Below are 10,474 nucleotides of genomic sequence, written 5' to 3' on the forward strand. Positions count from 1 at the left end.
ATACAAAAGGTACAAAAGAGACAGACTTTCAAACATCGTTAATAATATAGACAGCAGGAGCACTTAAACAAAAAAATTTGAATAGATATCAGATATTAATATAGCTTTCTTATTGGATACCAACTTAAGAGACTCAAAGTACATGTCAAATTCAACCTGGAATAGTCTGAAGCACGGTGTTGATCTGGAAAATTTTGCCTTATGGATATGGTATTTACCTAATAAAATAAAGAGATGTACAATATTACATAGCTTTCTATCTTTACATTCAAAATAGGTAATAATGTTTTCCTTCAAGTGTGATTGTATGCTTTGTATTAGATACCATATAATCTTCAAAGCTTTTCCAGAATGCAATACAAAATCTGTGATACAATATCTAAAGGGAACAAGCCATGCCCTATGCCAGTTAACATCAGTAAAATGAGAATTCCAGAAAAGGTGTTATTTTCTTTAAATTTAGAAAGCATTTTCTAATGTGCTTATTAGTACAAGTGCTGCTCATAATATCCATACCATTTATATAAAGAGTAAAATGAAAACCAGTAACTTCATTTTGTTTTTTTTTAACATTTCATTAATTCTAATATGCCATTAGGTATAGATTTGAAAACTGAATTATACTCGTAACTTGAACGTTATTGGGAATGCTTTCTCTCGGAGAAATGATTCATAATTAATGAATTTGGTTTTTTTTAATACTTTATTTTCAAATTATTCGGGTTTTATGTAAACAAAGCACAGCGACAGAGAAGAAAAAATAAAACAGAACAAAAAACAACAACAGAATAACAAAGAACAACAGAGCTGCCAGATAAATTAAAAGCGTGTCTTGGGTGACTGTAATATTGCTGTTATCTACATGGCCAGGTGTTACAAAAATACGAGTTCAAGAAAACATCTCTACAGAAAAGGATTGGGGATCAATGAATGGTCCCCAAATGCTCAGAAAGCGATTTTGTGTTTTAGAGTTGTGGAAGCGTATCCTTTCCATCTGGATAATCATTTCGTTGAGCCATTTTCAAAAGCAAGGGGAAGTGGGGGATTTCCAGTCCAGGAGAATAATTTTCTTTGCAGCAACCATGCCAAGCATTAGTGCTTGTTGTATCTCAGGCGAGTACCTGAGAGCATTCTCCGAGCACCCAAAGAGCGCCAGCTCTGGGTCAGGGGCAATGTTCAAGTTATAGACCAGACTAAGCCACTGAAATACATCACACCAGAACTTATGCAGTTGAGGACATAACCAAAAAAGATGTGATAACGAACCCTCTGCACCTCCACATCGGTCACACAGTGGAGAAAGTGATGGATAAATTCTATGCAGCTTTAGCTTAGAAACAATCAAAAAGATCTTTTATGAAGATAATATCTCTATCGATCCATTTTTGCAAAAAGAGTGACTTGTTCCCCCTAGTGATGCATTCATTATTCCATAAGATAGACTTGTGTGGAGAAAAGTTGTGAGAATGACACAGCTTCCAAGCCAAAAGAGCTTGTTGATAAAATTGGGATAGTTTTAACGGCAATCTTGTAATATTGTAGTTACATTTCAATAAAAATGTAAGACCTCCTACACTATTAAAAATGTTATTGGGGATAAAGTACCATAAAGGCTCTGGTGCTCTCAAACATTCCTTCAACCATTTCACCTTAAAGGTGTAATTAAAGTCCAAAAAGTCCAGAAGTTCAAATCCAGAGAGCACCACTTTTTTTTAAATAATGGTGTCTGTTTTTCCATACAAAATTCGTAAATATGGAATTTATGTCTTTACATGTTGAATCATGGATATTGAGAGAAAGGGCAGGGTAGACAAATCTTGAAATCCCTTCTGCTTTAGTCAAAAGAATCCTACCTAGAATAGAAATGTCTCTTTGAAGCCATAAATTCAGTATTGTTTTAGTCTTCTTCAATTTAGACGAAAAATTAAGTTGTTGACGTTCCTTGTGGTCCTTGCAGATATGAATGCCTAAATATTTTACACATTTCTTAACAAGTATATTAAACATTATTTCCTCTTCAGTCTGATACAAACATAAAATTTCACATTTAGATTGTTAAAGAAGTGTTAAACCCGAAGCAGCTGAAAATTGGTCAATTAGGGATATAGCATATTCAATCTGATGTTTGTCACTCAAAAAGAGAGCTGTATCATCTGCTAGTTGAGTAACTCTAATTTCCTTACCAAAAATAGACAAACCTTTAATAATAGAATTATGTCGAATATGTAATGACAGTAATTCAACCACCAGCAGGAACAAGAACGGTGAAATAGGGCAGCCCTGGCGAACTGATCTCAGTACAGGAAATCTTTTTGTCGTGTTTGGATATAATATCACAGAACTATCAATATTTTTATAAAACATTTCAACTGTAGATATACAATTTTGTCCTAACCTAATGACTCCCCGGCAATTTCCACTGGATGCGGAACGTCTGCGGAACATCTGCGGAACGTCAGCGGAACGTCTCCAGAACGTCGACGGAGTCATTAGGTTTCCATTAAAGTCAATGTGTGTATTTCCACTGACTGCAGAACGTCTGCGTCCCTACTCCGTCCCAGTTCCGTCAGTCCGCAGCCCTCCGGAGCAGATACGCAGAGCTTCTATTTTTGACGGACGCCGGAGAGCTCCGCAGCAATTCAGCACAGTTCAGATTGTGCGGGACAGGAAGTCGAGCACAGAAACAAAATAAAACATCCGGTTACTTTTCAAAATAAATACACCGTGCTCACGGCGGATCATATTTCCCTGCACTACACCTTGGAAACACAGCACAGAGTTGTTTTCCCTCTACTCCTCTGGATGGAAACAAACTGTTGTTGGTTTTGTGGTTCTGTTTATAGAAACTATAATCTATATAACTAATATATCGCGCAAACATACGTGAATTCGCGAGATCTCGTGGTCGGCTGGCCGCAGCCGTTACGCAACAAATCCGGACCTGGTGGGTATTGACGGACGGCGGAGCACGCAGCCGTTCCGCAGCGGAGCCGGTCCGCAGACGTTCTGCATCCTGTGGAAATCCACGGTCCGTCGACGTTCTGGAGACGTTCCGGAGACGTTCCGCATCCAGTGGAAATTGCCGGTTACAGGTACTCTATTTAGAAGATCATCTGGAGCATTGTTATAATCGCCTCCAATAATCAAGTGTGCATCCTTATATTTGTTTTTAAAGGCTTCAAGTTTCATACAGAGTTGTAAAAACATATTTTTGGTAGAGCTGTATTGTTATAGTTATATAAATTGCAAACTATAAAGAAGGAATTGGAATTTGAAAATCAAGATTATCCATCTGCCCTCATTGGAGATCACTGATTCAACTATATCGCCTTTAAGATTGTTAAGGAGAATGGCGACACCTGCTGATTGTTGAGAGGCATGACAAAAATAACATTTATAGCCCCATTGAGCACTCCAACATTTCACATCACTGTCCACGGAATGAATCTCTTGTAAGAATATCAAATCAGCATTATTTTGTCTACTGAACAAAAAAATAAATTTCCTTTTGGTGTTGTCACGTATACCCCTGACATTAAAAGATATTATTTTTAAGGAACTAAAAGGGAAGTCTGTCATAATGAAGAAAAAAAAGAGAAAAAATCTGAACTGGATGTCTGTTAAGGTTATAGGAACTAGTTAAGGAAAAGATACTCTGAGATCAGAGATTAACTCAGCGCTCTTAACATGAGTACCTCAATTAACTCCTTATTTTAACTATTGGTGTGAACATATTGTCCTTTTAATTGTATACAGGGAGAACAAAATAATCCATTAAGATTGGGTGGCATATTTAACTTAAACATTTTACCTCACATTAAGGGAAGTTTAACAAGTTAAGCAGTGTGACCATTTTACCTTATATTAATGGAAATATAACAAGTTACGCAGTGTGTCTCACACCGTTAATGATGGCAGCAGGACCCTGCCATTTAGTTTTCTTTCCATCAGCGTGTGCTTGCTTCACAAGAGGCCAAAGTTTATTTCTGCACTGTCTCTCCTGTTGGGTTAAATCCTCAGTCATCCAAAGGTTCTTTCTCTTCATGACATCAGCGTTGAGGGAAGCTCTCCATAGCTTGAATCTAAAGGTGCGCATGATGAACTGAATGATGATGGGACGTGTGCTTTTATCCTCTCGCCTCTCAGGCGTCCAACCCTGTGCACGGTGTCCCCCATGAATCCAAGCTTGCTCTTTTCCTCTGGGATGATTTCAGCGATGACCTCCAGCACCTCTTTCCTCACATCCTCGTTGCTGCTTTCAGAAGAGATTCAGAAGACAGAGATTCCATCTCCTACTGTACCCACTTGTTTCTCCCTCAAGGTTGTCATCTGGTCACTAATCTTCTTTACTGTGTCATCAGTTCCTTTCCACTGGATTTCCAGCCCTTTGACATTTTCCTGCACTCTAGCAATCTCAGCTGTATTTTTCATTATCATTTCTTCAAACTTCAAAAAACGGTCATTCAAGCCATTAATGGCTTTTAGGATGTCAGCATTTGATACTGTTTCCTCTCTCTTTTCACTTGTCTCCTTTTGTGTGCATCTTAGTCCCAGAAATGCCTGTTACTAACCTAGCTCTGGGGAGTTTTCTCCCCGGAGTCCCTTTGCTTCTTCTTCACCCAGAACATCGCCTTGGAATTGGGTGGCACCTACACCGGGGTCCTGGGTGCAGCTGACGCTATGGACTTACTACACCCTGCTACGCTCTGCGTTTCCCCACAGTGTCCGACTGCGTCCTGCCGCGTCCACCCAGGCTGCTGTGCCACACTACACCCCGTAACGCCCTGCTGTGCCCTACTATGACATGAACTACTACGACTACCATTGTGATCACTGTTTCACTATCTTTATTATGACTATTATTGCCACCATTCACCACTCCCCCAACCGGTGCCGTCAGACACCGCCTACCAAGAGTCTGGGTCTGTCCGAGGTTTCTTCCTAACAAAAAAGGGAGTTTTTCCTTGCCACTGTCGCAATAGCTACTGCTAATGCTTGCTCTTGAGGCAACCACTGTAATAGTTGGGGCTTCGTAATGTACAGAGTTTGGTCTAGACCTACTCTATCTGTAAAGTGTCTCGAGATAACTCTTGTTATGATTTGATACTATAAATAAAATTGAATTGAATTGAATTGAAATTCTTTGGTGCAGACCTTCTTGGGATTTGGGCTTTTCGTGGGAGTATCGGGAAGAGGTGTACATAAACCAGAGAACGAATTTTCAACACCTATATCCATTATCAGGCCTCCCTTTCTCACATTCTTGGCATCTCTCTTTGACATCTTAGCACACGTGTCCTGGCTGTTAGCAAAACTTTGGTTTACAGCGCACTGCGCACGTGTCCTGGTATAGCAAAACTTTGGCTAACAGCTAACAGTTTGTAAGCTTGTTGCTACTTCACAAAGTTTGATCAGCAAAAGTCCTTTTGTTCGGGCGAATGAACTTACTAGATGCAAGAGCAACGTTCCACTCCTTCGTTTATCGATGATTTATTTTCAATAAGTCAATTTAAAACATTGGTACTCAGTCAGAGTCTCGGAGCTCAGAATAAGACGTCTGCATAGGTCGCCATCTTGGACCAACCCCCCCACAAAGATTATTTTTTCAAGGCTCTGCGCTCTGGCAATGACATCATCCACTATGGCTCTCGCAATACACACTCTGTTTAATCGATAAAATTTCCTGAAACGAACACTAAACTTTAACAGCTTTTTCACAAAAACTGTAAAAGATATCAAAACATTGAGCACACCCTGAATACCTGAATATTTTTTGAACAGTTTAAAGTTTGAATCACGTCTGTAGTGTGGTGGTAAGTATTTCGGAGCAGCAGGTGTAGGTTTTGGAAAATAGGAAAGTGAAACAAAATAAAGACAGTCGAAGACTAAACCAAGTTAGGTTTTTGTATTTTATTAAATATATTTGCAAATATAGGAGTAACACGATTTCACAAAAGGCACAGCAGCCCAGTGTGGAAAAGTGTCTTCAACAAGTGAACAGGAATACTGAGCTTAAATACATCTTCAGAGTGACAGCACACACGCACTTGGCTTAACATGACTGAGCATTTCTGTGAGAGAAACAGAGAAAGAAATAAAACAAGAATATTAAGAATCATGCTTAAATGTAATTTTTGCCATTACAGTAGGTGAAAGAATGTAGGAGGAGATACATTTTGAAGCAGAAGAGGATTTGAAGGATTTGAAGCCCGCTCTCATTAACTTTAATGTTAAAATAAAATGTTTAAAAGCTTAATATTTAAAAAAGTATAAATAGTAGAAAAAATGTTGTTCATCATCTGCTGAAAGAGCTGAACATTTTAAAAGTTGAATGGTTTTAATAGCTGAAAGTATGCAAAAGTTACGGAGAGCCGAAAAATGTACGGAATAATAATAAGAAGAAGAAAGAAGAAAAATAAAAAAACAGAATAACAATAGTTGGTGTTGTGGTGTTGAGTGTTTCTGTTTCCCTGTTTTTGATGATTATTATGTTGTGTATATTTCTGTTTCAGTTTTCTGTATTTCCCTGTTGATTGTGTATGTTTCTGTGAGGATTGTTTATGTTTATGTTTATCCTGTTTTGGCTGTGTGTTATTCTGAGTAGGGTGTGTTTCTGTTTCCTGTTTTATTTTGATAGTCTGTTTTCTGTCTTGTCTTGTCTAGTTTTGCTTCCTGTGTTTTCCCGCCTTGTCTGATTGTCCTTCCCCACCCTGATGTGTTTCACCTTCTATGCTTCACCTGTCCCTCATTTGCTCGTTACCTCATGTATTTAGCCTCTGTGTTCCTTTTGTCTCTTGTCAGATCGTTTTGTGTCCTTGCCCTGTCAGTTTGCGTGTGTTTGTGTGGATTCCGGTCGTGTTTCCCAGTGTCAGCTCTCATCAGTTTCTGTGCTTCCTGGTTACTCCTGTTTTTGTACTCCCTTGGTTTTTTTGGATGCCTGTTGACTTCTTTTTGGAATTGTTTTTTTGCCTGCTGCTTCTCTCAGGACTCCCTTGGTTCATTTTTGTGTTTTCATCAATAAATCTTCAACTTTCTTCTGCCTGCCTGCCTCTCCCTGCATTTGGGTCCTTTAATTCCCTACATCGTAACAAGTTGGAATGCTGTTGAACAGAATTCCCTCAATAATTTTTTTTTTTTTTTTTAGCCACCTTTAGATCAACAAGCCATAAGACATATTATCTGCAAACTTGTTAGCATCACATACTGTATGTTTAGCAAACAGGTGCCTATTTACACATCAGACAGGCACACGCATAGGAACAATATAATTTATTTTGAGTCCTTTTTCTGTCAACATGGTGAATGTAAGTCCAATATTCACTCTTCTTTCAGCTGTGTTTTGCTCTCCAACAGGTCTGTGGGAAATCGCAGGCTTTTTAGCAGCTAAATGTGTACTTTAAAGGGGGGAAAAGTGTCTTCAAAAAGTGAACACGGGTCCATTTCAGAAAGCAGGTTTAGTGAAAACTCTGAGTTTGTTAACCCTGAGATGAGGGAAACTCTGGGTTTTCCGTTTCAGAAAGAGAGGTAACTTAACCTCAGTCAGTTACTATGGTAACTTGAGTCTGTGAACCTAACCTGGTCGGGAGCAGGTTTTCTTCAAGAAACCTCGAGTTTCTCTCAGTCTCCTCCCTCTGAGACAGTGTAAAGCCTGGTTCACACGGGACGATTTTAAAATTGTCGGCCGATTTTCCAATCCTGAGAGACTCCACACACAGCGATTAAAAAATCACGGGTCTAACAGTTTTGGTCGTACAGTGTGTGGTGCGCAGCACACGGCAAAATCAACACATCACACACGAACCGATTTGACTCCCAAGCATTCCCAGGTCAGACGGGAAATCTCGCAAAATCCCTCGAGATCAAACGTGACTTCAGAGTAAACAATCATGGCGGACGAAGAGGATGCAAGGGGGTAAGCTTCTCCTCGGACCACGAACCTCCTATGGCGCCATTTTAATGCTACAAAGCGATCACCCCCCGTTAGCATTCCATTGACTGCCATTCATTTTGGCGCCACTTTGACAGCGAATAACTTTACATCTGAAACGTTTAAAGACTCTATTTGTCCATTGTTTATTTCTAAAGAAACACGACAATGTATAAAAGGCTCCATTACCTTGTACCTCACGTTATGGCTCCGTAGCAGACGTTTTTGTAAAAATAGGCTAACGATTGTGTCATAACCACGCGACTTACTGTAATTACTAATGTTAACTAGCATTTTAGTTAGCAATAATTAGCCTGTGTCCATGTTATCTCCTTACATATACCTACGCTCTCCGTCTCTGCAAGATTGGGACTGATTGAGATTTCTCTTGGCACAGCTACCAGAAGACTTACAACTTTCAGACACGTTGCTCACCGCACATTTACGTCGTCTCTCTCAGTTGGAGGCTGCGCAGTAACGCTCAGCGCTCACCGGAAAAGTGCTTCTAATATCCTTCACTGGTCTTCATCCAGAGCAACGGGATCTGTTGGTCCATTCTTATATACAGTCTATGAGAGGATGCAGTGGCGATAGTTTGTAGTTTGTTTTTAACCGAAAAAAAACTTTATCACAGGTCGACGAGTTGGTCCTCCATCTCCGACGTCCACCGGACTTTCTGGTGCACCATGCCGCCGGCTGTTTTGATTTTGTTTCCAGGTGCTTTCCTCGCTGCCTCGTCACCTCGCTTTCTGATTGGCTACACGCCACAGTCCACAGGCTCCGTGCTCGTTTGTGCCCGGGGGACACCACACACGAGGAGAATTCGGGCCAAAAAAATCCAACATGTTGGATATCCCCAATTTGAGATCGGAGCGGTCATGATCGGAGCAGACGAGAGCAGTCTTAACACACCACACACGGCAGGAATATCTGATCAGATTATTTTACGATAATCGGCGCATCCTTAAGATTGTCGGAAGAGGTGAATCGGGGCTAAAATCGGCCTAATTACCCTGCCGTGTGAACCAGGCTTAAGAGGGAGGAGACTGAGAGAAACTCGGGGTTTCTTCTCTCTCATTTCCTCATTCATTCATTCAGTCTGTATCAGGCGTATTTTAATGCAGTTTATTATCTGCATGAATAAAAACTTAATAAATAACACTTATTGTTAGGTAGATTATAAAAGTTTTTTTCTCAAACTGTATGTCCTTTTGTCGACGATCCTGTTGATGAAAAAGCTGTATTACTTCACAGAGAGTTTACGTCGGGAGATGACATTGAGTCCCGAATAAATTTTCATTTCCACATTTTTTCACAGTCCATCAGATATGTAGATAGGCTACCTTATCCGTCCTCATATCACTAACATCCACCATCGTGGACATGCTTTAACATCCCAGCAGATTCTTTGTGTCGCATTACGTTTTTTGCAAACGGCAGTTTTCTTTATTGGTGATGCGGATCATACTGTAATAGTAAAGCCACTGTAGCCGTCAGAAAAGTGTGACTCACTCTAAAACGTTTTTTAAACGTTTTTTTGTGTTTGTTCCCTGGACACAAACCAGTGAGAGCCATTAAAAATAAATAAATGATTATACATTATAGTTCTGTTAATGATCATGGTGCTGCAGCCTCAGAATGGGATATAGTAGTAGGCCTAGCTTACTTTTTCGCCTGCAGGATTGCACCTAAATGAAATTATAGGTGTAATACAATTCCAGTTTTCACCACTAATATTATAAGTTAACTGTGAAAATATGAAATTAATACACTGTTAATGCTTACGCATTGACTCGAGCAGTAATTTTCTCCCACAACAATTCTCTCTCTGTTGCAGCAGCAGCCGCTGTCTTGCTTTTATAACGAAATAAATCAAACTCGTTGTTTGTGCGCATGAGTATTTCCGCCGACCCGTTTGTTTGTGGTTGTTACCATGGAGAATCGTAGTATCATGGCTCCATTCATCCTGCCTTTTTATTGTGGTGGGGCACGCGCGTGAACATACTCGGAGTTGATTGAACCAACTCATATCGGCTGTTCTGGAACCGAAAACTCAGAGTTTCCCATCTCAGGGTAAATCAACTCAGACATCAGGGTTACACTCAGAGTTTGTTAAACCTCCTTCTTGAAACGGACCCCAGGAATACTGAGCTTAAATACATCTTCAGAGTGACAGCACACACGCAATTGGCTTAACATGACTGAGCATTTCTCACAGGCAATCTGATACACAGAAAGACAATCTAAAACACAGGGGACACCTTGGAGCCACATTGTCTCATCCCTCTTGCCCTACTTTCACCCTGGGATCACATACCCCGTACATCTCGAACTAGCAAGGGAACAAATCTTGAACAGAGAGATAGTTTACTTTATACGTTACTGCAATTGCGTTACTGCAATAATCTCTCACCAACAATCATAAACAGTGAAAACTATTTCATCTCAGACTATTTTAACCATATGTGTCTGATCTGTGCAAGGTTTTATAAATTATAGTCTGATAGTCCAGAGGCCATAGTTTATTAGTTTCTTTATTTTCTTTCA

This window comes from Sander lucioperca, chromosome 15, assembly GCF_008315115.2.
Source record: "Sander lucioperca isolate FBNREF2018 chromosome 15, SLUC_FBN_1.2, whole genome shotgun sequence".
Taxonomy (NCBI): Eukaryota; Metazoa; Chordata; class Actinopteri; order Perciformes; family Percidae; genus Sander; species Sander lucioperca.